This window comes from Schistocerca cancellata, chromosome 5 (genome assembly GCF_023864275.1).
Source record: "Schistocerca cancellata isolate TAMUIC-IGC-003103 chromosome 5, iqSchCanc2.1, whole genome shotgun sequence".
NCBI classification, from domain to species: domain Eukaryota; kingdom Metazoa; phylum Arthropoda; class Insecta; order Orthoptera; family Acrididae; genus Schistocerca; species Schistocerca cancellata.
The window spans coordinates 169,123,240-169,149,730 of NC_064630.1; the positions used below are offsets into that span (position 1 = coordinate 169,123,240).

General features: G+C 43.5%; 1 protein-coding gene across 1 annotated transcript in view; it reads right to left on the minus strand.

The window, feature by feature from the left end:
* Positions 1–26,491, minus strand: part of LOC126188420 (wnt inhibitory factor 1-like) — a 100,178-nt gene that overhangs the window by 18,854 nt on the left and 54,833 nt on the right. The window lies entirely within an intron of this gene.

Genomic DNA, 26,491 nt, shown 5'->3' on the forward strand with positions numbered 1-26,491 from the left:
ACGTACCGTTTGGTTGATGGATATTCAGATCGAAGATTTTCTCTTTTTACTATTATTTATGTAACACCCACAATACGGGAATATCATCCTTGTTTAATTGTGAGAAGGCATACTAGGGGTCTTTTGAGAATGTCAGAGGCTTTTCCATAACCAACGAAAGCAACGTGCGTCTCAAGCCTTAAAAATGTTATCTTTTTCAATAAGAACTTTCTAAGTAAATATGTTGTTTGTACGTGACAGATTCTCTCTAAACATTGCTTGTCCTTCAGTGTAGAGAGTTTCTGATATACTAGTGTGATAATTTTTATTATTATTTTTTTTCTTACAGCTTGTACATTTTATTTCATTAACTTACGTCGCTGAAGTTTGTTGTCAAACTACAACCATCTTCTTTTCGAATTCGAATATCTTCTGATACCGACATTATTCTACATTATTTGAGCAACAGATAATATTGCAATTATTTGTCAGACAATTAATTTTTTCTCTGCACTTCTATTTTAAAATATTTCAATAATTTTACTGAGTAATAGCTTTTCTCTGCAAGAGCTGTGATGTTACTGGCTGTAGCCACATACGAGGAGACAGAACAGATATTGCAGTACCCAGTCCATGAAGAGCAGTCGCAGGAGTAAGACTTGGGCTGTTCGCATCAGATAATTTGGCGTAGCTTACTCTCAAACTATATATAGTGGATCTGTATAGGTCGGTAATGTCATTGTTTAAAGAATAAGAATATATTTCATCTTATTCACATTGAATGCTCAAATATCGAGCAGGCTTACTTCATTTCATAATCACTTATGTAGGTTCTTAAACTATCACGTATGTTAAATGCAGACGCTAGAGCCGAGATTCATATGTGCTAAGAAAAGTTCAGGTGATTCTGTTGTGTGTGACACTAGTAAGGTATGTCACTGATTATATCTGTTTGCTTAGTCCAGATGGTACGTTGTAAGATAGTAGCAGAAGTTTTCGACCGCAGAAGTGAGGCATGAAAAGTGAATCAGAAACACAACTGTATCGGTCAGTTGACAAAAGTCATTGGCTGTAGCAGGCAAGGAATCGATTTTGAATTCCAGTATGACAAACAGTTTTGCCTTGTCAAGACATACCAAACCCACGATTTTATCCATCCGTTACTGTCAGTTCGGTAATTTAGAAAAAAAGTAAATAAATTTACAGATTAAACAGTAGTTATAAAATTTTCGTATTACTCTCAACTGTATATCTGAACCCACTTTTAGGTGTCATAGGTGCTAAACCACCTCTACATATAAATGCATCGCTTTCTTCTATGTCTTGTGGCAGTGTGGCAACAAAAAGGTACCGTAAATTTAATGGTTAATCCCACTATCATTTAAACGCAGAGCAAGTTTTAAACGCTAAAAGATATAAGCTGAGGCCTTTGCACGAATTAAACATGGCATGATGGTCATATAGAGGATAAGTGACGGTGTAGTTGTCAAATAATGTGGAGTGCTACATCTACAGCCTACAGGCTTGTATCCCTCAAGCAGCAAAAGGAAGGCTGGTTCAAAGACATTAGGATTTAATGCTTCGTCTACGACATTATCAGTAGAGACGGAGCACAAGCTCAGACTAGTAGTTACGAGGAAAGAAATAGGTCGTGTACGTTTCAGCGAATCATAGCAACGTTCGCCCTGCTCAGTTCATATTTACCAGGGAAATGTCTGCTTGGACGGACGGCCAGGATATTGTAAGGCAGTACTCCTGTATGAAAACTAGTGCCCTAACCAAAGCGTCAAGTAGCTCACTGAGGGTTTGAGCCCCAGTACAGAAATGGTGGTGATTTTTACCCCAGTAAACAACGCTCAGCCAGTGAATTACAATCAGTTTATTAAATCATTTATTTATATTACTTTTAATGTCACTTAGAGACACTTAACGAAAAGTTACTCTGACATGCATGTAAAGAAAACGTAAACTTTTTCATCTCAGTGTCATTAGCGAAATTCATGACTCGGCTTCAAGCTTGAGTCCCGGTCCAACACAGAATTTTAATCTGAAAAGAACTTTCATGATATAGTGACAGTTCTGTAATTCATGCAGATGTGAGGCAAATATGATAAATGGCGACTCCATGTTGTCTTGTGCACTACGACCAGGTAACAGGTATACTTGAAAAAAGAGACAGCATTGGTCGTATATTTTTCTATTGCAAAATCGATTTTCTGTCACTGAGTGACCATCTTCAGTGCTATATTGTATAACAAATTGGGATGCACTGTTGTTACTAGGCTTACGGCAATCACATACACTTGGTATAAGTGACACTATTACTTGTCCTTCCTCATGATGGTTTCTCGATGATTGATGTATACTACTTGTTCGCACCTTACATTTGCACGGCATTTTAATTATTAAGTAACGGCAGTTTCGTACTGTGATTATTTTTTTTTTGTATATTTGACTCCTTGGTATTAACGTTATTATTTTTTATATTTTGAAAAAAAAGAAGCATCATTTAAAAAACCGAAATTAGTAATGTTATTGATTGGCGACTCCATGTTGTCTACATCTACATCTACATCCATACTCCGCAAGCCACCTGACGGTGTGTGGCGGAGGGTACCTTCAGTACCTCTATCGGTTCTCCCTTCTATTCCAGTCTCGTATTGTTCGTGGAAACAAGGATTGTCGGTATGCCTCTGTGTGGGCTCTAATCTCTCTGATTTTATCCTCATGGTCTCTTCGCGAGATATACGTAGGAGGGAGCAATATACTGCTTGACTCTTCGGTGAAGGTATGTTCTCGAAACTTTGACAAAAGCCCGTACCGAGCAACTGAGCGTCTCTCCAGCAGAGTCTTCCACTAGAGTTTATCTATCATCTCAGTAACGCTTTCGCGATTACTAAATGATCCTGTAACGAAGCGCGCTGCTCTCCGTTGGATCTTCTCTATGTCTTGTATCAACCCTATCTGGTACGGATCCCACACTGCTGAGCAGTATTCAAGCAGTGGGCGAACAAGCGTACTGTAACCTACTTCCTTTGTTTTCGGATTGCATTTCCTTAGGATTCTTCCAATGAATCTCAGTCTGGCATCTGCTTTACCGACAATCAACATTATATGATCATTCCATTTTAAATCACTCCTAATGCGTACTCCCAGATAATTTATGGTATTAACTGCTTCCAGTTGCTGACCTGCTATTTTGTAGCTAAATGATAAAGGATCTATCTTTCTGTGTATTCGCAGCACATTACACTTGTCTACATTGAGATTCAGTTGCCATTCCCTGCACCATGCGTCAATTCGCTGCAGATCCTTCTGCATTTCAGTACAATTTTCCATTGTTACAACCTCTCGATACACCACAGCATCATCTGCAAAAAGCCTCAGTGATCTTCCGATGTCATCCACCAGGTCATTTATGTATATTGTGAATAGCAACGGTCCTATGACACTCCCCTGCGGCACACCTGAAATTACTCTTACTTCGGAAGACTTCTCTCCATTGAGAATAACATGCTGCGTCCTGTTATCTAGGAACTCCTCAATCCAATCACACAATTGGTCTGATAGTCCATATGCTCTTACTTTGTTCAATAAACGACTGTGGGGAACTGTATCGAACGCCTTGCGGAAGTCAAGAAACACAGCATCTACCAGGTAACAGGTATACTTGAAAAAAGAGACAGCATTGGTCGTATATATTTTTTTTCTATTGCAAAATCGATTTTCTGTCACTGAGTGACCATCTTCAGTGCTATATTGTATAACAAATTGGGATGCACTGTTGTTACTAGGCTTACGGCAATCACGGAGTCTATGTGATTGCCGTAAACCTAGTAACAACAGTGCATCCCAATTTGTTATACAATATAGCACTGAAGATGGTCACTCAGTGACAGAAAATCGATTTTGCAATAGAAAAATATACGACCAATGCTGTCTCTTTTTTCAAATATGATAAAAGTTACTTTGTTGTTCTCTCTACATTAACCTTCGTGGTACCTTCTGAAACTACGGTAATCTAATGAGTACTTTTATTTTTAAAATTCTGAAAATACATTACTGTTACCACTTTCGGTATTAATTTGCTTTCTGAATAAACATAATTCTAACCAAATCGCAACTGTGTGGCCTGCATTACTCATGGGTCACTAATTTAGCTCCCGATATTATTATTACTGTTGTTATATTTTATATTAACTTTGTACGTTTCATACACTTTCGCAAACTTGCCAACAGCCATACAATTTAACCAAAGGGTCACAAGTATCTAATTTAGGGCGTGTAATGCGATACGTGTGGTTCAAACCCTAGACGAGTTTGAGACGAGACATTTCGACGAAGAGGAACCGCACGTGTCGTCGTAACTGCCGCCTGCTTCACGTCTGCTGTGCAGCGAGCTACCTTAATTTAAGTATTAACTGTATTTTTCTTACTTGTCACTTCTTCTTCCGTGTGAATTTGCTTTTAGGAAGCTTTAATTTTCGAGTGCTAGTAATAGTGTTCCATAGATTTCGTGTTTGTTTCGAATACAGTCAGAGAGAGTCCCTGTAGTCAACCATAGTGCCAGTAGTGCTAGTGTTTGTTTTCAATACAGTCCAGAGACAGGTAGTGCTATTTTCATTGTTTTCTACAAGAAGTGGCTAGCAACCACAGTTTAGTGAATAAGCAGCCACCTTTAGTGAATTAGCAGTCTAGTTAAAGGTTGATTAACTCTCTTCAGTAAATTGATTCCTTAGGATAGATAGGACGTGTGACTGCTGTGTACGGACGCAGGAGGAGCTGGCCACTGTTCGCGAACAGCTGAGCGTGTTGATGGCCGCGGTCAGCCGTCTTCAGGCTGCTGCCTCGGAGTGTAGCGGCCGTGGGGAGTCTAGTGCGTCGCAAGGTACACCCCAGGTGTTACATGCTTCACCCACTGTCCCTGCTGTCGAGACATCTTCGCGGGTACCGGGCGCGGTTGGGCCACCCTCTCCCCAAGGGGAGTGGCGGGTTCAGTGGCGTTCGCGGCGCACGAGGCGGAGCGTCAATGTGGAGGCTGGCCGTGTGGCATCGCCCGCTCTGCCTGTGAGTGGACATGTGGCTGCTCCTTCAGCAAGGTCCGAGCAGGCACACGGGGGGAGGGGTTTATTAGTTATTGGGATCTCCAACGTTAGGCGGGTGATGGAGCCCCTTAGGGAAATAGCGGGAAGGTCGGGGAAGAAGGCCAGTGTCCACTCTGTCTGCTTGCCTGGGGGTCTCATCCGAGATGTGGAGGAAGCCCTACCGGCGGCGATAGAGAGCACTGGGTGCACCCGACTGCAAATTGTTGCTCATGTCGGCACCAATGACTCATGCCGTCTGGGTTCAGAGGTCATCCTCAGTTCGTACAGGCGGTTGGCGGAATTGGTGAAGGCGGAAAGCCTCGCTCGCGGGGTGGAATCAGAGCTAACTATTTGTAGTATCGTTCCCAGAACCGATCGCGGTCCTCTGGTTTGGAGCCGAGTGGAAGGCTTAAACCAGAGGCTCAGACGATTCTGCGGAGATCTGGGGTGCAAATTTCTCGACCTCCGCTATCGGGTGGAGAAATGTAGGGTCCCCCTGAATAGGTCAGGCGTGCACTACACGCCGGAAGCGGCTACAAGGGTAGCGGAGTACGTGTGGAGTGCACATGGGGTTTTTTTATGTTAGAGAATCCCCTCCTTAGGCCCGACAAGACGCCTCCTGAGACGCGGCAAGGTAGGAGTAGGCAAATTGCAACAGGGAATAACAATATTAATGTGCTAATAGTAAACTGCAGGAGCGTCTATAGAAAGGTCCCAGAACTGCTCTCATTAATAAACGATCACAGCGCCCATATAGTACTAGGGACAGAAAGTTGGCTGAAACCAGACGTAAACAGTAATGAAATCCTAAACTCAGATTGGAATGTATACCGCAGATACAGGCTGAACAGTGAAGGAGGAGGTGTGTTTATAGCGATAAGAAGTGCAATAGTATCGAAGGAAATTGACGGAGATCCGAAATGTGAAATGATTTGGGTGAAGGTCGCGGTTAAAGCAGGCTCAGACATGGTAATTGGATGTCTCTATAGGCCCCCTGGCTCAGCAGCTGTTGTGGCTGAGCACCTGAAGGATAATTTGGAAAATATTTCGAGTAGATTTCCCCACCATGTTATAGTTCTGGGTGGAGATTTTAATTTGCCGGATATAGACTGGGAGACACAAACGTTCATAACGGGTGGCAGGGACAAAGAATCCAGTGAAATTTTTTTAAGTGCTTTATCTGAAATCTACCTTGAGCAGTTAAACAGAGAACCGACTCGTGGCGATAACATTTTAGACCTTCTGGTGACAAACAGACCCGAACTATTTGAAAAAGTTAACGCAGAACAGGGAATCAGCGATCATAAAGCGGTTACGGCATCGATGATTTCAGCCGTAAATAGGAATATTAAAAAGAGTAGGAAGATTTTTCTGTTTAGAAAAAGTGACAAAAAGCAGATTTCAGAGTACCTGTTGGCTCAACACAAAAGTTTTGTCTCAAGTACAGATAGTGTTGAGGATCAGTGGACAAAGTTCAAAACCGTCGTACATTATGCGTTTGATGAGTATGGGCCAAGCAAGATCGTAAGAGATGGAAAAGAGCCACCGTGGTACAACAACCGAGTTAGAAAACTGCTGCGGAAGCAAAGGGAACTTCACAGCAAACATAAACATAGCCAAAGCCTTGCAGACAAACAAAAATTACGCGAAGCGAAATGTAGTGTGAGGAGGGCTATGCGAGAGGCGTTCAATGAATTCGAAAGTAAAGTTCTATGTACTGACTTGGCAGAAAATCCTAAGAAATTTTGGTCTTATGTCAAAGCGGTAGGTGGAGCAAAACAAAATGTCCAGACACTCTGTGACCAAAATGGTACTGAAACAGAGGATGACAGGCTAAAGGCCGAAATACTAAATGTCTTTTTCCAAAGTTGTTTCACAGAGGAAGATTGCACTGTAGTTCCTTCTCTAGATTGTCGCACAAATGACAAAATGGTAGATATCGAAATAGACGACAGAGGTATAGAGAAACAATTAAAATCGCTCAAAAGAGGAAAGGCCTCTGGACCTGATGGGATACCAGTTCAATTTTACACAGAGTACTCGAAGGAACTTGCCCCCCTTCTTGCAGCGGTGTACCGTAGGTCTCTAGAAGAGCGTAGCGTTCCAAAAGATTGGAAAAGGGCACAGGTCATCCCCGTTTTCAAGAAGGGACGTCGAACAGATGTGCAGAACTATAGACCTATATCTCTAACGTCGATCAGTTGTAGAATTTTGGAACACGTATTGTGTTCGAGTATAATGACTTTTCTGGAGACGAGAAATCTACTCTGTAGGAATCAGCATGGGTTTCGAAAAAGACGGTCATGTGAAACCCAGCTCGCGCTATTCGTCCACGAGACTCAGAGGGCCATAGACACGGGTTCCCAGGTAGATGCCGTGTTTCTTGACTTCCGCAAGGCGTTCGATACAGTTCCCCACAGTCGTTTAATGAACAAAGTAAGAGCATATGGACTATCAGACCAATTGTGTGATTGGATTGAAGAGTTCCTAGATAACAGGACGCAGCATGTTATTCTCAATGGAGAGAAGTCTTCCGAAGTAAGAGTGATTTCAGGTGTGCCGCAGGGGAGTGTCATAGGACCATTGCTATTCACAATATACATAAATGACCTGGTGGATGACATCGGAAGTTCACTGAGGCTTTTTGCAGATGATGCTGTGGTGTATCGAGAGGTTGTAAAAATGGAAAATTGTACTGAAATGCAGAAGGATCTGCAGCGAATTGACGCATGGTGCAGGGAATGGCAATTGAATCACAATGTAGACAAGTGTAATGTGCTGCGAATACACAGAAAGATAGATCCTTTATCATTTAGCTACAAAATAGCAGGTCAGCAACTGGAAGCAGTTAATACCATAAATTATTTGGGAGTACGCATTAGGAGTGATTTAAAATGGAATGATCATATAATGTTGATTGTCGGTAAAGCAGATGCCAGACTGAGATTCATTGGAAGAATCCTAAGGAAATGCAATCCGAAAACAAAGGAAGTAGGTTACAGTACGCTTGTTCGCCCACTGCTTGAATACTGCTCAGCAGTGTGGGATCCGTACCAGATAGGGTTGATACAAGACATAGAGAAGATCCAACGGAGAGCAGCGCGCTTCGTTACAGGATCATTTAGTAATCGCGAAAGCGTTACGGAGATGATAGATAAACTCCAGTGGAAGACTCTGCAGGAGAGACGCTCAGCAGCTCGGTACGGGCTTATGTCAAAGTTTCGAGAACATACCTTCACCGAAGAGTCAAGCAGTATATTGCTCCCTCCTACGTATATCTCGCGAAGAGACCATGAGTATAAAATCAGAGATTAGAGCCCACACAGAGGCATATCGACAATCCTTGTTTCCACGAACAATACGAGACTGGAATAGAAGGGAGAAACGATAGAGGTACTGAAGGTACCCTCCGCCACACACCGTCAGGTGGCTTGCGGAGTATGGATGTAGATGTAGATGTAGATCCCGAACACATTTGAGATATTGACTCTCAATGAGCAACGCCTATCAGGTGGAAGGGGTCCGACAGCCGATCAGTTCCAGTCATTTCACCAGGAAGGAGGTATACGGCTCGTGTTGTTCAAGCATGCCTAGACGGTCACTGCCGCGGTTCGTTGGCGTCCGCTTTGTTACTTTGTGCCATTAAGGGCTCTCGACAAGGGAAGTGTCCAGGCGTCTCGAAGTGGACCAAAGCGATGTTGTTCTGACACGGAGGAGATACAGAGAGACAGAAACTATCGATGACATACCTCGCTCAGGCCGCCCAAAGGCTACTAATGCAGTGGATGACCGCTACCTACGGATTATGGCTCGGAGGAACCCTGGCAATAACGCCACTATGTTGAATAATTGTTTTCGTGCAGTCACAGGACATCGTGTTACGACTCAAACTGTGCGCAATAGGCTGCATGATGCGCAACTTCACTCCCGACGTCCATGGCGAGGTCCACCTTTGCAACCACGACAGCATGTACAGATGGACCCGACCACATGCCGCATGAACTGCTCAGTACTGATATAACTTTCTCTTCAGCGACGAGTGTCAGATATTTGTTCAACCAGACAATCGTCCGAGACGTGTTTGGAAGCCGCCCGTTCAGGCTGAACGCCTTAGACACACTGTCCAGCGAGTGCAGCAAAATGGAGGCTCCCTTCTGTTTTGGGGTGGCATTATGTGGGGCTGAGGTACGCCGGTGGTTCTCATGGAAGGCGCCATAATGGCTGTACGGTACGTGAATGTCATCCTACGACCGATGGTGCAACGATATCGGCAGCATATTGGCGAAGCATTCGTCTTCATGGACGACAATTTGCGCCCCCATCGTGCACATCTTGTGAATGACTTCCTCCATGATACCGACATCGCTCGACTAGAGAGGCCAGCATGTTCTCCCGACATGAACGCCATCGAACATGCCTGGGATTAACTGAAAAGGGCTGTTCATGGACGACGTGAACCCCCAACCACTCTCAGTGATCTACGCCGAATCACCCTTGAGGAGTGGGACAATCTGGACAAACAGTGTGTTGATGAACTTCTGGATGTACATCTAAATCTAGATGGATACTCCGCAAATCACATTAAGTGCCTGGCAGAGGGTTCATAGAACAACCTCCACAATCCTCTATTATTCCAATCTCGTATAACTCGCGGAAGGAACGAACACCTGTATCTTTCAGCATGAGCTCTTTTTTCCTTTATTTTACTGTGGTGATCGTTTCTCCTTAATAGGTCGGTGTCAACAAAATATTTTCGCATTCGAATGAGAAAGTTGGTGATTGGAATTTTGTGAGAAGTTTCCACCGCAACGAAAAACGCCTTTCTTTCCATGATGTCCAACGTAAATGGATAGTATGCTACGACGAATACGAATACGAGCATGCATCAAAGCAGGAGGACGTGCTACTGGGCATATGAGGTACCGGTGTGTACAGCAATCTGGACCACCACCTCTGAAGGTCTTGCTTTATGGTAGTACAAGACGCAATGTGTGCTTTTAATGAGCAATAAAAAGGGAAGAAACGATGCTTTACGTTGATCTCTATTCCAATTTTCTGTACAGCTTCCGGAAATCTCGGAACCGAATTGATGCAAAACTTTATTTGATGTGCGTGTGTGTATATATATAAATCAGACTGTATGTTTGCAGATATGTATGAACGTCCCAGGTCTCCTTCGAAAGCCCTCAATCGATTTCAATAGAATGTGAGGCAGAAACAGCAATCTTCTCAAGTGTCAATATTTATAGCCCCCTAGCTACAGCAGTGCAAATATGGGTAAATATGGGTAAAGGATTTATTTTATCCCTTGCTATGTTGTCCGTCAGGCATGTTGTTTGGGAATAGTATCAGCCTGAATTATCAATGTGCTTTACAGGGAAACCTATACATCAGGGGTAAGGAACAGTTTTTTAGTTCAAAGTTTGGAAGCTCCTGTGCATGACAGATGTGACTGGAATGTGTGTTGTGTTGGAATAACATTGAACTTTCATATAAACCTGATTTGCAGGGTACCCTACATGACTGTGAAAAATAAAATATTTTCAAGCATCTTGCACATGGGCTGCCCTGCATAACATGCATGTAATTGGAGTAGTTTTGTCCTGCTTTATCGATATGCTTTACACTAGCTACACATGCAGATGGGGATGGATGAGCAGAGAGAGGGGGGAGGATATTGAGAATTTGGTGAACCAAGATAGAGGGATGTTGGACAGGCAGAGTGTGAAGGAGGATGAGATGAACAGAGAGAGAGGCTAGGAGAGGATGGATAGAAAGGAGGAAAGAGGAGCAGTACAGTACAAAGATAGGAGGGAGGGGAAGATGGTCAAAGGGGGAGGAGTTCTGTCATCCAAGTAGTATTTATGTGCCTTACGTGGATATACATCTGGATGGGCAGAGTTAACCAGAGAGAGAAGGGTACGATAAAATAGATTCTTAGAGACGGCGAAGAATGAGGTGGGCAGAGACAGTGTGAAGTAGGATGAGACAGATCTAGAATGGGGGCAGAGGTGCTGGAAGAGAGAGAGGGTCAGGTGGAGAGGTCATAGACAGTGGTGGAGTTAAAGATGTATATAGAGAGGTGGAAGAGGAGATAGATAAAGAGAAGGGAGGAAGATGTGGACACAGAGAGAGGGAATAGTGGGTGAAACAGGAGGCAGATGGGAGATATATATAAAAGCAGAGGGGAGGTGGAAAAGGAAGAGGACGAGATGGATAGAGTGAGGGGGTATAGATGGAGTGACTGAGAAGGATGGTATAGTCAGAGAAAGGGAGTACAGGAGATCGACAATGGAGAGAACTTGGAGAGTAAGAGACTTTGTGGGGGGGGGGGGGGCAGGAGATGAATGGGTAGATGTGGGTAGATGAGACGCACAGAAAGATGGGGTGAGGACAAGGACAAGGTGGACAGAGAGAGCGGGGAAGAGGAGATGTGTGCAATACTCTTATCAAATATATACACAAGCAAAGCTGTAGGGATAAGGCTAGCACACACACACACACACACACACACACATATATATATATATATATATATATATATATATATATATATATATATATTAACTGGATGTTATGACTGTGTATATCTAACATCTCCTCCTAAACCACTGAATCGCTTTCCACCAAATTTGTTATATGAGTACATAATGTTTGCTATATGAGAGTCAGCACTGTGGAAGTTAGAACCTCCCAGCTCCCACAGGAGGAGAGACATGGGCTAAATGTGTTTTTCTGTACCTAACATGTAGGCTTCCTTTCGTAACAAGTGAGCTGTGCGAGTAGTACCAGAAATACGTTTTAGGGGCTACAAGTGCAAATAGGTTTGACTGTGGAGAGAGGGGGAGGGGTTAGGGGATGGATAGTAAGAGAGGGGAAGAATGTATGGACAGAGAGAAATGTGGAGGTTCATGTCTCTGAGCAGTATTGGACTTAACATCAGAGGTCATCAGTCCAGTAGAACTTAGAACCAATTAAAACTAACTAGCCTAACGACATGCCACACATCCATGCCCTAGGCAGGATTCGAACCTGTGACTCTAGCTGTCATGCGGTTCCAGACTGAAGCGCCTAGAACCACCTGGCCACACTGGCTGGCAGAGGTGGAGGAGATAGAGAGAGTGGGCGAGAATGTGACGGACAGAGTGTGAAGAGGAGGTCATGGACAGAAAGAGAGGGGAGAAGGACATGGCCAGAGAGATTGCAGAAGAGTATGAGATGTTCAGAGTCGGTGGGGGTGGTTGCAGAGGAAATTAACAGAGAGAGGGGGAGGGGAGGACATACAGAGAGGGGGAGGAGGAGCTACATAGAAAGAGTGGAGGACAAATGCTTACTATGTTGAGACAGAGAGGGAGGATAGCAGAAAGAGGATGGAGAAGGAGATGGAGGGACAGAAGTAGTAGGCAGAAGAATATCGACAGATAGAGGTGGGAGAATTAGATGGACAGAGGGATATGGGTGGGAAAATAAGCGAACACAGAGAGGAGGAGAGCAAGGGAAGAGATGTGTGCAGTACAAGTGTACGAAGCACAAGCCGATGGTAAAAAACTGTTTAATGTGAAGCACTATCAATATCCAAACCATCGTATATGAATTCACAGTGAGATGGCAATCAAAGAGAAGTTGTTCGGTGTAGTGATACTTCACATTGCTAAGATGTGTGACTAGGGCCTCCCGTCGGGTAGACCGTTCGCCAGGTGCAAGTCTTTCGATTTGACGCCACTTTGGCGACTTGCACGTCGATGGTGATGAAATTATGATGACAAGGACAACACAACACCCAGTCCCTGAATGGAGAAAATCACCATCCCAGAAAGGGAATCGAACCTGGGCCCCTAGGATTAACATTATGTCGCGCTGACCACTCAACTACTGAGGGCGTATATTACTAAGATGAAAAGGAGAAAATCAATGGTGTGATTGAAACAGTAATTGCAGGTCGATAGTCTTGTGAGTACATGTCAATTTGTGAGAGCAATGTCTGTGTGAAAGAAGGCTCTGGGCTCGAGTCCCTGTCAGGAACACTGTTTTAATCTGTCAGGAACGTTCAAAAGGGCAAAATGAAACCACAGGCATAAAATCGCTTTTAGAATTGTTGACTAATTGCAGCAAAAACTAATTCTGCCACGATTATAGAAGCATCACATTATCATCTCCTTTTAATTGAAACGCAAGTGACTGGAAGTAAAAACTAGCACACAGCCACTCAAAACGTTACTCTATGTAAAGTATCAGCTCAGGAATAATTCATTAATTTTACACGGAATTTACTTTCCAAATCTGACAGGAAGAAATATGTGTGTTAATCGCTGTAATGTAGTATCAAATTGCTTTCTTTGCTCTACAGGAACTTCATTTTTGTCCTAGAATCGGCTTCATCCAGGTAGTGAAACCGAAGGGACGTTAAGAAGCCGAAGGGTCTCCGATTCAAGAAGACCCGAAAGAAATCGCCAGTTCTTCTTCCTCTCCACCAACAACACCAGCCGTCTCGCATGGAAAGGAATAGCGAAAAGAGAAGGCAAAAAGTAGGAAGTTTATTTGCATATAAATTGCCTTGCGCAAGTTTCGAGTGAGAAGATATTGGTTTGGACCCTTTGATGTTATCCGGGTAATCGATTGGCGCACTGCTCGGCTAGTGCTAGTAAACCGCAGGCACCACTCTGAGGCACGTTTTCCGTTAGGGCTGCGAGGTATCGGATACTGGCCGGTCACTAGACTAACTGCTGAACTCGAGTATGTTAACTAACAGCTTTTTATAAGGTACTGCTTTGTAACTCACAAAGGAAAGATGAATATGTTTCCTTTTACAGGCGCCGGCGGGTGTGGCCGTGCGGTTAAAGGCGCTTCAGTCTGGAGCCGAGCGACCGCTACGGTCGTAGGTTCGAATCCTGCCTCGGGCATGGATGTGTGTGATGTCCTTAGGTTAGTTAGGTTTAATTAGTTCTAAGTTCTAGGCGACTGATGACCTCAGAAATTGAGTCGCATAGTGCTCAGAGCCATTTGAACCATTTGAACCTTTTACAGGCAGTTTCAACAAACTGCTTCTTTTCTGAACAGTTAATAGATTTAGGGAAGGTTTATTCATTTCTTCTCAACAGCGACAAAAAGGAGTTTGTAGCGTCCTTGTACATTCCTTGTCGCTTTATCCTGCTTAAGAGAATTAATTTGTTCCAAATTTCTTCTTTAGTCTATAGACTTTCAAGTTCTTGTTTACTTACTCCACCTTTCTCATAGCCACCTCTGCCACAGTCCACAGTAATTTCTTTACATTATATTATAAGTGTTATTTACTGTTGCCGTTATAATGTACTTCACGATTGCTGTTGGGGAACAGTGATATTATCAGGCAATGTTATGTGTAACATCTTATTTTTTTCAGTCTAGTGTCTATATATGAAGGTTGAATGATAAGTAATCCATCCACCTTCGTTAATTGGGTTTGTATAGGACTATCTTAGTAAATCAAACACAGAAATAATCCTCGGAAAGTGATCTATAACTACCAATATTCACTTTTCCACATAATCACCAGCCAGTTGGATTCATTTCTGCCAACGATGAACAAGTTTTTTGAAGACGTCACAAAAGATATCGACACTCTGTTTCCGCAATTACAGTCTCACACTCCTCTCAACGTCTTCATCAGAAGCATAATGATCTCCCCGTGGATCGTCTTTCACTATCGGGAACAGATGGAAGTCAGACGGTGCTAAATCTGGACTGTATAGAGGATATCGTATGGTGGTGAGATTCGGTCTCTGAAGTTCTGCTGTGGTGGCACTTGAAGTGTGTGGTTTGGCATTGTCATGTTGCAGGAAGACATTTCTCTTTTCCTTTCGGACGCTTGTTAGCCATCGTTTCAGAGTTCGCAGCGTTGTGGTGTAACGCTCTGATTTTATTGTTGTTACACGATCAAGAGGATCAATATGGATAACACCATCTGCGTCCAAGCACACTGTGGCCATGATTTTTCCAGCTGAGGGCTTCCTCTTGAATTTATTTTCTGGGGCGAGTCTTTGTGTCGATATTCCATAGACGGACGTTTCGTCTCCGGGTCGTAATGGTGTACCCACGTTTCGTGTCCTGTCATAAATGAATGGGGAAAGACGTCACCTTCATTCTCGCAACGCGAGAGGAGTTCCTGGTAAATTTGAGGTCTATGTGCTTTCTTTCAGAAGTCAGCACCCGGAATACCCATCTTGCACAGATCTTCCGATAACCAAGCAAAGCAATAATGTGCCCCACACATTCTTATGAAATGCCGATTGTGCTAGCAATTTCTCTCTGAGTGATACGACGATCGTCCTGAATCAATCCGTCAACATTTTGCTTGTGAAACTCTGTGGTTGCTGTCACAGAACGTCCAACTCTTTGCTTGTCACGCAGGTCAGATGTTCCCGCCTCAACATCTTTAAACTTACTCGCCCAACGTCGCACAGTACTCACATCAACACAGTCACCATAAAGTGCTTTCATTCTCTGATGAATCTCCTTTGGGGTGGCACCTTCTGCTGTCAAGAATTCAATGACTGCACCTTGTTTAGATTGCATTGACCGGCTGTCTGCGGAGGGTTCTATACTTTACACTGCAACAACGCAACCGCTCAATGCTAAGGCTTCCCGCCAACTGGAGCTGCAGAGAAGAGGCTACGGAACAATCCAGTACCTGCCAACTGTTGAAGAGTTACGAAGGTGGAGACACTACTTTTCAGTCAAACCTCGTAGATAAAATTAGCAACGCCCGCAGATATGTGTTCAGTTTTTTAATGTCATTTGACATTCTACTTAACCTCGTGTTACATATCATAGAATACATCTTTTCTATCTTCTTGAACCCAACAAAAATCGTCAACTTAAATAAATATGTATGACCTCTTAACTCCTTGAGGTAGTCCTTTCACACGTGAAAACAGCGATGAAAAATCATGTCAAGAATGAATACATCTACGACTTTATTATTTCAGGTGTTTTCTGGACGGTTCAAGGACAGAAACCTGAAAAAAGACATGCACCTCTAGTAATGTAAACAGAATATTGCAGAAGACGCTATTCGTAGGAGGTACCATGCGAGGAGCATATCTACAAAAGAGATAATCAATGAAATGATATGCATGCACAAGTCCAATCGTAACGTAAAATGAACTGCTTCACTTACGTGAATGAAACTGATAGGAATAAAGGAACTACGATGGTTTGGCTGTAGAGAGACAACGCAAGACAACAGAGAGATAACAATGTAATGATAACGATGATTAGTAGAAATTTCTTCAGGATGAAAGGAATGAAACTGTTGCCTGTAATCACCAGAAAACTGTAGAAATTGTTGTTCAAAATGGGTCCGAGCACCATGCGACTTAACTTCTGAGGTCATCAGTCGCCTAGAACTCAGAACTAATTAAACCGAAGTAACCTAAGGGCATCACACACATCCATTCCCGAGGCAGGATTCGAACCTGCGACCGTAGCGGTCGCTCGGCTCCAGACTGTAGCGCCTAGAACCGCACGGCCACTCCGGCCGGCAGAAATTGTTGTCTTTATTGTGACTAATAGGATTACTCTGCCTCTATATCCTTGCAGGCGCACTTTATTTTAAAAAACTTTGTCTCATTTATTGGATACATCGGTTCAGACCGGATCACGATCATTGCCCCATGTCTTTTTGAAGGACACACAGCTGTCCATCACAACTCAGGACGCACCTTCACAGATTCTATTCGGCCAGTACACTACATAAGCTGTGAAGATTCAATGGTACCAACTTAAAGTCCGTAAGAGCATTGTCCGTAAAAGGCAACAGTCTGGGTTCAAGATACGGCACTGCACAAAGTTTGAATCTGTCGCGAGGGACTTACAGCGTAGTGTGGACTCCACTGTCGAGTGTGGTATTTGTGCTGCCTGTTTAATCCTATTGTCATGTTTATCTGCAGTGTACGTCGAGGCAGCTATTCCGACGTGTCAGACCACACACGGTGTGAGGTTCACAAAATCAACAATGTATTCGTGTTCAGAAGTTCGTATGAGGACGACCGTGGCAACCTGAGGGTAAACAGTAAATTAATTTGTTTGCCAGACCACATGACTGAGAGGCTAGCTTCCATCATCATTATTCACATTTGATGAATGAACATGTAGGGTGGTGACAGAGACAACATTCGTATCTGTTAGCTGACTATCTTCCGGGGGATCGTGTGGGTGCAATGAAGCCCCAGGACAGACTGCGAGGAGTTTCTGCGAACTACCCAATCATTCTTATCAGGTTGGCGGATATGAAGCGGCAATAGGAAGATGCTGTAACATTAATGAGTTATTGTATTCAGCGACTCGATAGCCGTTGGACAGCAATCTCGCTAAAATGAGTTCTCTGGTCCAAGTAACGAAGATTCGATAGCAAACTACTGTGTCAACATTCACTGTACAGGTGTTTGGAAGATCTTGCCTCTACACTAATTACTTGTGGACACTGATTGGTCTGTTTCACTGCTAGTCAACAACTAAAGGTACTCCCCTCAGAAGAATAACAATCTTTAACAGAATAAATTTTCTGCTCTAGTTTCTGCAGTGGTGTGCAGAGCTGACGTTACAGATCCCCTAGAGTAGACCACTAGGAGACTGAATGACAACTGATGAACGCCTCTTCCTTGACTAAGGACTTTTCGGTACAGCCAGGGACGAACTAGCCCTCTAACATGAACAAGAATTGAGATGCAGTTACTATCATACTCTCTCTACTGGGGTTCATCTTACGTCAAGATTTTTATCTTGAAACATGGCGTGGCTGATTTGTTTCACTGTCCAGTTCGGCCGCTTCCCCAGTAACGATCACGAAGTCGACAGGAAGATATACTTACCCGCTCCTCCCTTTCTTTCCTCCTTCATAATATTCACCGATAAGCCAAAAAACTGTGACCACTACCCACAGAAAGATTAGATGCTTTCTTGTAGCGTTAAGGGGGAATGACGCAGTAAGAAAAGTATCTAAGCCCAGCTGAGATGGATGGCGGATTGCCCCAGAGAAAATATGTGCTGAAAATGGAGAAATCCACTCGCATAAGCGACTTCGCCAAGGGGCAGATTATTATTACGCAGAGCCCACGAACGAGTATCTCGAAGAAGACGAAGCTGGTCGAATGCTCACGTGCTACTGTCGCGAGCACCTACAGAAAATTGTAGAAGGGTAGTGAAACTATCACTAGCCGCTAAGTAATTGGACGTCCAAGACTCTTCACGGGGTTTGTAGGCGTGTATACTCTGTAAAGTAACATACGTGACGATCTGTGGCACGTCTAGCGGAAGAGCACAATGTCTGTGGACACACATGTGTTTCGGAGCACACCGTTCAGCGCACACTGTTGAACAAGGGGCTCCGCAGCAGACGTCCCCTGCGTATTCACGTATTGGCCCAACGTTATCGTCAATTACAATTGTAGTAGGCTACGGATCATCGAGATTGGACCGCGTATAAGTGGAAACGTGTCAGCTCCTCTGATGAAACACGATTTGGCAACACCAACTCGATGGTCGTCTCTACAAACACCGTCATCTAGGTCAACAGCTGCTCGAAATGTGCAGCGCGCCACGGACGCTGGCTTGTGGGAGCAGTATTACGCTATGATCGACATTCTCCTGTGCTTGCTTGGGACTTGTGGTACGAGTCACAAGGTCAGCTACGGACCACGTGCATCCCTTCGTGCTTGATGTCTTCCCTGACGACGATCTCATTTTTCGGCGGTGTACTTGTCCGTGTCTCGCAACCACAATCGTGCTACATTGGTTCGAGGTGCATGATAGTGACGTTAACGTCTTGGCAACCAGATTCGCCTGATGTGAATGCGATGGTTCCCGTCTGTGTCACTATCGAGTCCCCTCACCTCGTACACAAATCGGCGGCCAGTTATTTACGGGAATTACATGACTTGCGCACAGACACCTGGTGCCACCTATCTCCATAAATCTGCTAACGAACTGTAGAATCGATGATGAACAGAATGGGTGATATATTGGATTACTAAGATAGCCCAACAAGCTATGAGGCAGGTGGTCATGATGTTTTGGCTTGACAGTGTATTTGATTTGACAGTGTATAATTACCATAAGAAATTAAAGTATTATCTTGTCGCAATGTGAGTCGTTAGCCATGCTGCGGCTGGCGTTGGTGCCATATGTAGCTTTCTGCCAGAGCGTATCGTTTAGTTGGCATGGTTACGTTGTTTGTCTTCTTCTCGTGTTCACTGGCGCTACTCGGTTTCGTAAGCGTTGCCTGTCCGCCAGCGGCAGCAGCGGGGCTTATCGATATGTAGTTCTGCTGCCCTATCTTTGGGGCGACCTCGTCCTTCTTCCGGGTGGTGTGAGTGAGGAGTTCGGTTGGGGACGCAGGAGCAGCGAAGTCCGTGAAGAGGGACAACACGCCGGGACCGCTGGCGGCGTGTGTGGACTGCCGGATCGAAATACAGTTGTCACAAGGGATGCTGCATGTTTAAGATGAGAGCATTGCTAATCGCGTAGAGAAATCCCCACCATTGTCAAACCTCGCGATTCGCCAGTGACTTGTGTTCATGTTGCTGCTCGTAGTGTCGCCGAGGCGAAAAGCAGCGAGTCGGGTACCTGGGGAAGGCGGATCTGATAAGCCTTCCTGAGCTTCCAATTACTATCTACTATTTTCGGCTTGTTACATTGTTAAGTTCAACCAGCGATATTTTTCTGTCTTCTGGCCGCTAACTCCCCAGTTACCTATCCTGAGGGTTAGTGTATGTAACGGCAGTGTACGTTTCGTCGCCTTGCGCCGCTGTCCGGTAAGGCGTGTAAGTTTGACAGCTTCTTGATTGTGGCGTTCTTCTACCTTAGTGGTAATCATTCCATCTTGTTACGGGCGCTCTAAGCACAGTATTCTGTGGGCAGAGCGCAGACCGAAGGCTCCGGCTTTGGCGAAATTTTACATCTTGCATTTGTTTCGTTGGATGTCAGGTAGCCTCACCAGGATTATCATTAGTCACTCGTTAGACTGCCACTAGTCGGAGTTACCATCTTGTGATCTGAATTCAACTCTTGTCTGCCTCTCTATTCTCTCACGAAAGGGTTTTTGGTGTGACCTACTCAGAGGTCGATTGCTGGAGCACCGTCTGTCACTGGCCCTTGTGTTCTATTTTATTATTGTATTATCAAGTTTTAATCATGTGTCCCACCTGTTTGATGATCTGTTTTCTTTTTTTAAATTAACTTCTGCTATGCCATTCTCCGTTTGACAGTATATTGGCTAAAAATTTTATAATTGCCATTTTGGCGTTAAAGGCCTTCAGCCGAGAGAGTGGTTACTTGCCTTCAAATTCTGATTGCGACCACATTGGCTTGTCTTCAAAATTATTGGCTCTCTGTATTTTATGTATCTGCTAAATTTTAAATAATTGCCATTTTTCGCGTTAAAGGCCTCCAGCCATGATTGTGGTTACTTGCTTTAAAATTCTGGTTGCGACCATGTTCGCTTGTTTCCCAAAATTATTTGCTGTCTGTATTTTATGTATGTTTGTTAATTTTTTTTATAATGGCCACTCTGGCGTTAAAGGCCTTCAGCCGTGATTGTGGTTAATTGTTTTAAAATTTTGATTGTGATGACATTGGGTTGTTTTCAAAAATTATTTGCTGTCTGTATTTCATGTATGTTTGCTAAAATTTTTAATAATTGGAATTTTGAGCGTTAAAGGCCTTCAGCCATGATTGTGGTTACGTGCCTTAAAAGTCCGATTGCGACCTCATTGGCTTGTTTTCAAAAATAATTTACTAAGATAAATGAGTGAATTTGAAAAGCAAACCAATAGTAATTGATTCGGGCCCCATCCACAATCGTAACCCAATCCTGCTAATTAATAACTCCAGTGGAAAACGGAAAGTCATGAGGTAGATACACCATGGCTGCATCAGAAATTGATGAGAGGGTAACGAAGAGTCGCTTAGTGGGGTTAATAGGAACCATGTACCAATCTTGAAACGGCTTAGTCGAAACAATTGTATATGACCCTGAAATAATGGTAACTACCGTTACAAAATGGTGTAGCTGATTCTAGCAATTGGCGTAATTAATTGAAGTTTCAGCCACATTGTGTTTTATATTTTGAGAGACTGGGAGACATGTTCAAAAGTAAAATTAGAACATCAGTGAACTGTAATATATACTTATAAATTTTCAACGAAGGCAAACTATTGGAACTGCCTACTGCGTCCATCTGGATGAGCAATCGCAAAACAGTTTTTACTGACAGCTACTGTATCTAGTATCACGACACCACGGGGTAAGTGGAATACATGGTCTGATGTGAACTATGTAAATTGTTGAAGAAAAAACATGTAAGAGGTCGACGTTGACCTAACATAGTTCGTGGTTGCTAAAAACGTGGGAAGTGTGGGATATGAATAACATCCATCACTGACAATTTGGAAAATACGTGTAATATGTTAAAGTTACAAGTTTCGTGTAGATGAAGACATGTTTACGTATAACTAACTTTAACCCAGTCCAAGCACTGTTCTTGGTTCTTAAGCTTCTTACACATTGGAAAAGCTGAGAACAGTAACATTTTGAATGAAATATTCGTTGAGAAAACTGAAGCAAAAGTCACTTCATCACAATAAACTGTACTCATTTGCTGCCTTAAAACATAGCCTTGTGTTCGAAAAGGCAATTATGACAAAACTGGTTTACACGAAACGGGTGTGCACATTGCAACAAATAATCTATTGAAATTAAACGCAAGCGACCCTTATAAGATCTTCTTGAAAAGCATGTTGTCAATTTACGAAAGTTGAAACTAAGTCTGAGCAATTGTTTTTATTTCCATTAGTTTCAGAGGAGTTGTTGGGCTTCCGTTTATTTCAAATCAATTTCGTAATTTTTCTGAGGACTGTTGTTTACTGCCATATATTGTAGAGACTTCAGAGCAATCTGCGTCACACTAACGTAATACGTTCTTCAATCGAAATATCGAATGGTTGAGACTGTTATCCGCTGTTTGGATTTTACTTGACTAGATGGTGCAGGCAAAAGAAAGTGCCAGGACGGCGATGGTGGGTCGAGGGGAGGTAGGGCGACTGAGCCACTGATCCGAGCCCATGTTTATCGAAAAAACATCTTCTTCAACTGGACGTTGCCCGGCGGAACGAAAGGGTGGCGGTCGATTTCTCATTTCCTGTTCGTCGAAGAAGTTTACGTCAACATTCCGCAGCAAACTCACTTTAAACGTAAAACGAGACTTCACTGTGTTTCCTCAGCGCTGATACGAGCAGCTATCACGTGTTTCGATTTCTCCTTTAGTACGTACGTCGTGCACGTAATAGTAGGCAGTAGATAAGGTGTGCGTGTTTCACACATAACAATCCCGCACTTCCTTACCGTGGCATGGTGCTGACGTCATTGGCATAAGTGGAAGGTACTGCGGGGTCATACGCAGCAGACAGTAGTTAGGTAAAGTCTATTCGTGACAAATAAGATGGAGATAATCCCAGAGATTCTGAATTACTACTCACGATTCACAAAGAATGGATACCGAGAGCCGTTTCCCACCTATTTTAATATGATTTCCATTTCACACCTTCGACGTCCTGAGTGAAAATGTCGATCCTTAAATAATATTAGCAGCGCGGGATTAGCCGAGCGGCCTAAGGCACTGCAGTCATGGACTGTGCGGCTGGTCCCGACGGAGGCTCGGGTCCTCCCTCGGGCATGGGTGTGTGTGTTTGTCCTTAGGATAATTTAGGTTACGTAATGTGTAAGCTTAGGGACTGATGACCTTAGCAGTGAAGTACCATAAGATTTCACACACATTTGAACATTTCAACAAATTATATTCAGGAAGACGGTCTGATTTGCTCTACACTATCATTCAAATTATATCTTATATTTGGCTGAAATTCAGACGAAACGATGTATTTTGCTATCAATTTAAATGTTTCGCCAAAAACTTTTGACATGAAATTGCATCAAAAGAAGGAGTATATTACCAGACATTCTAGCGCAAAAATCTGACGCTCTTCTACATCTACACCCATACTCCGTAAACCACCTGACGGTGTGTGACGGAGGGTACCTCGAGTAACTTTATCGGTTCTCCCTTGTAACTTTATCGGTTCTCCCTTATATTCTAGTCTCGTATTGATCGTGGAAAGAAAGATAGTCAGTATGCAGTGTGGGCTCTAATCTCTCTGATTTCATCCTCATGGTCTCTTAGCGAGATATACGTAAGAGGGAGCAATATACTGTTTGACTCCTCGGTGAACGTATTTCTCGAAATTTCAACAAAAGCCCATACCGAGCTACTGAGCGTCTCTCTTGCAGAGTGTTCCACTGGAGTTTATCTATCATATCCGTAACGCTTTCGTAACTAGTAAATGATCCTGTAACGAAGCGCGCTGCTCTCCGTTGGATCTTCTCTGTCTCTTCTATCAACCCTATCTGGTACTGATCCCACACCTGTGAACCGTATTCAAGCACTGGGTAAACAATTGTAATGTAACCTTCTTTCTCTGTTTTCGGACTGCATTTCCTTAGGATTCTTCCAATGAATATCAGTCTGGCATCTGCTGTACCGACGATTAATTTTATACGGTCATTCCATTTTAAATCACTCCTAATGCCTACTCCCAGATAGTTTATGGAATTAACTGCGCCGGCCGCGGTGGTCTCGCGGTTCTAGGCGCTCAGTCCGGAGCCGCGCGACTGCTACGGTCGCAGGTTCGAATCCTGCCTCGGGCATGGATGTGTGTGATGTCCTTAGGTTAGTTAGGTTTAAGTAGTTCTAAGTTCTAGGGGACTGATGACCACAGATGTTAAGTCCCATAGTGCTCAGACCCATTTGAACAATTTTTTTTAATTAACTGCTTCCAGTTGCTGACCTGCAATACTGCAGCTAAATGATTAAGGATCCTTCTTTCTATGTATTCGCTGCACATTACACTTATATTGAGATTCAATTGCCATTCCCTGTACCATGCGTCAATTCGTTGCAGATCCTCCTGAATTTCAGTACAATTATCCATTGTTACAACCTCTCGATATACTACAGCATAATGCGCAGAAAGTCTCTGGGAACTTACTATGTTATCTACAAGGTCATTTATTTATATTGTAAATAGCAACGGTCCTACGACAGTCCCCTGCGGCACACCTGAAATCACTCTTACTTCGGAAGACTTCTCTCCATTGTGAATGGCATGCTGCTTTTTGCTATATAGGAACTCTTCAATCCAATCACACAACGGGTCTGATAGTTCATATGCTCTTACTTTGTACATTAAATCACTGTGGGGAACTGCGCCTTGCGGAAGTCAGAAAACACGTCATCTACCTGGGAAACCGTGTGAATGGCCTTGAGTCTCGTGGATGAATAGCGCAAGCTGGGTTTCACACAATCGTCTTTTTCGAAATACATGCTGATTTCTACAGAGTAGATATCTAGTTTCCAGAAAAGTCATTATACTCGAACATAATACGTGTTCCAAATTTCTACAACTGATCGACGTTAGAGATATGTATCTATAGTTCTGCAGTTCTGTTCGACGTCCCTTCTTGAAAACGGGGATGACCTGTGCCCTTTTCCAATCTTTTGGAACGCTACGCTCTTCTAGAGACATACGGTACACCACTGCAAGACGGGGGCAAGTTCCCTCACGTACTTTGTGTAAAATCGAACTGGTATCTTGATCGTTGGTAGCTGAATGAAATGCTCTAAGACCGAAAGAAAAGAAGAAGAGGCTAAGTGGTTTGTAAGAGCAAATTTTATTATCATTTCTCCTGTGTTGAGTCAGACTGGCTACAGAAGCCGACCACAGTGGCAACAAAGCTCTGAGGGGCTTCACAAGTTTTTGTACCATCCTGTACAGTGAACGGGACGCAGGTAACAGAGGTGGCCAAAAAGCAGTAGGGAACTATTGCACGTTGGCGTCAGATTTGGGGGCCTTGTTGTTAGGAACTGGAAGCAGGATAGTCTCCTACATATGTTACTTGAATACTGCTCGATGTTACCCCACATACGACAACACTGCCTCACATAGAGTGCACAATACCACTGAAACTTTGTTATTTTTCAATGTAATCTCGTTGTAGATTGATGCATTTGGTCGAACAATGTTCCAACGCATTGATCCCATCTCGAAAATGAGTTTCGTCTACGCCTGAAAAATAGTTGTCAACTTCGTTTAAAGTCAGTCTTCGTCCACTAAGAAAAATTTTCAGTTTTGGGAACAGATGGATTTCTGACGGACCCGTATCAGGTGAATAAGGAGGGTTTGACAACAATTTTGCCATGGCGTCGGCACATGTGTCCGGACGCATATTGTCTTGATGGGACATGACTTTCTTCCTTGCTAAACCCGACCTTTTTTGCGTATCATTTGTTGCAATTTGTCCAGGAGGTCATCATAGTATTCTCCACTAATTGTTTGCCCAGTGGGGAGATAATCTACAAACAGAAACAGCTTCGCATCCCAGAACACTGATGACATAACATTTCCCGCCCAAGGAATTGTCTTTGCTTTCTTTGGTGGCGGAGAATCAGCATGTTTCCATTGATTTGACTGTTTTTTTGTCTCTGGGGTACAGTTGTGCATCCAAGATTCATCTTTGGGCACAAACCGGCTCAAACAGTCTTGTTCGTTTCTCTTAAAACGGGCCAAACATTGTTCCGATAAGTCCATTCTCATGCGATTTTGATCCAGCTTCAAGAGTCGCGGCACCCATCTTGCAGATAATTTCTTTCATTTCATAATTCTTCAGATAAAATGTGATATACCCTTTCAGATGACATCTGGCAAGCGTGATCAGTTTCAAGCACTTTCAATCAACGATCCTCCGTGACCATTTTGTACACTTTTACAATGATTTCTGGAGTAGTGACACATCTTGGCCGACCACTTTGCGAATCATCATTTAAGCTCTCCCGACCAAATTTAATTTTGTTTTTCGACCTGGCAACATTTGGATATGAAGGAGCAGAGTCCCCCAGTGTATTCGGGAAATCGGCATGAATGTCCTTCGCTTTCATACCTTTCTTTACGAAGTACGTAAACACTGATCCAATCTCGATTTTTTTCCATCTTCGCAAATCACTACGCGGCAACAACAACAGAGGCACGTTACCGCCACAGCTCTCTCCCAGCATTGACGTGGCACGAATTTACAGGGAACAGTCCAATAAATATTACGTGAACAACTCGTTGCGCTAGCGCTAATTTCTCGTGGTGATTCCGTGAACCTTTCAAACCACTCTCGTACATCAGAAGCACTGCCACGGGTGTTCGTAGCCATAAACTATGTAACGTTCAGAGAAACTGTTCTAGGCTACATCCAGCAATCTCGACGCGCACATTAAAATGGCGTACTAACATACATATTGTCTCACAGTTACGTCGATAAAAGAACGCTACTCGCCTGGTGGAAGTCGGCATCT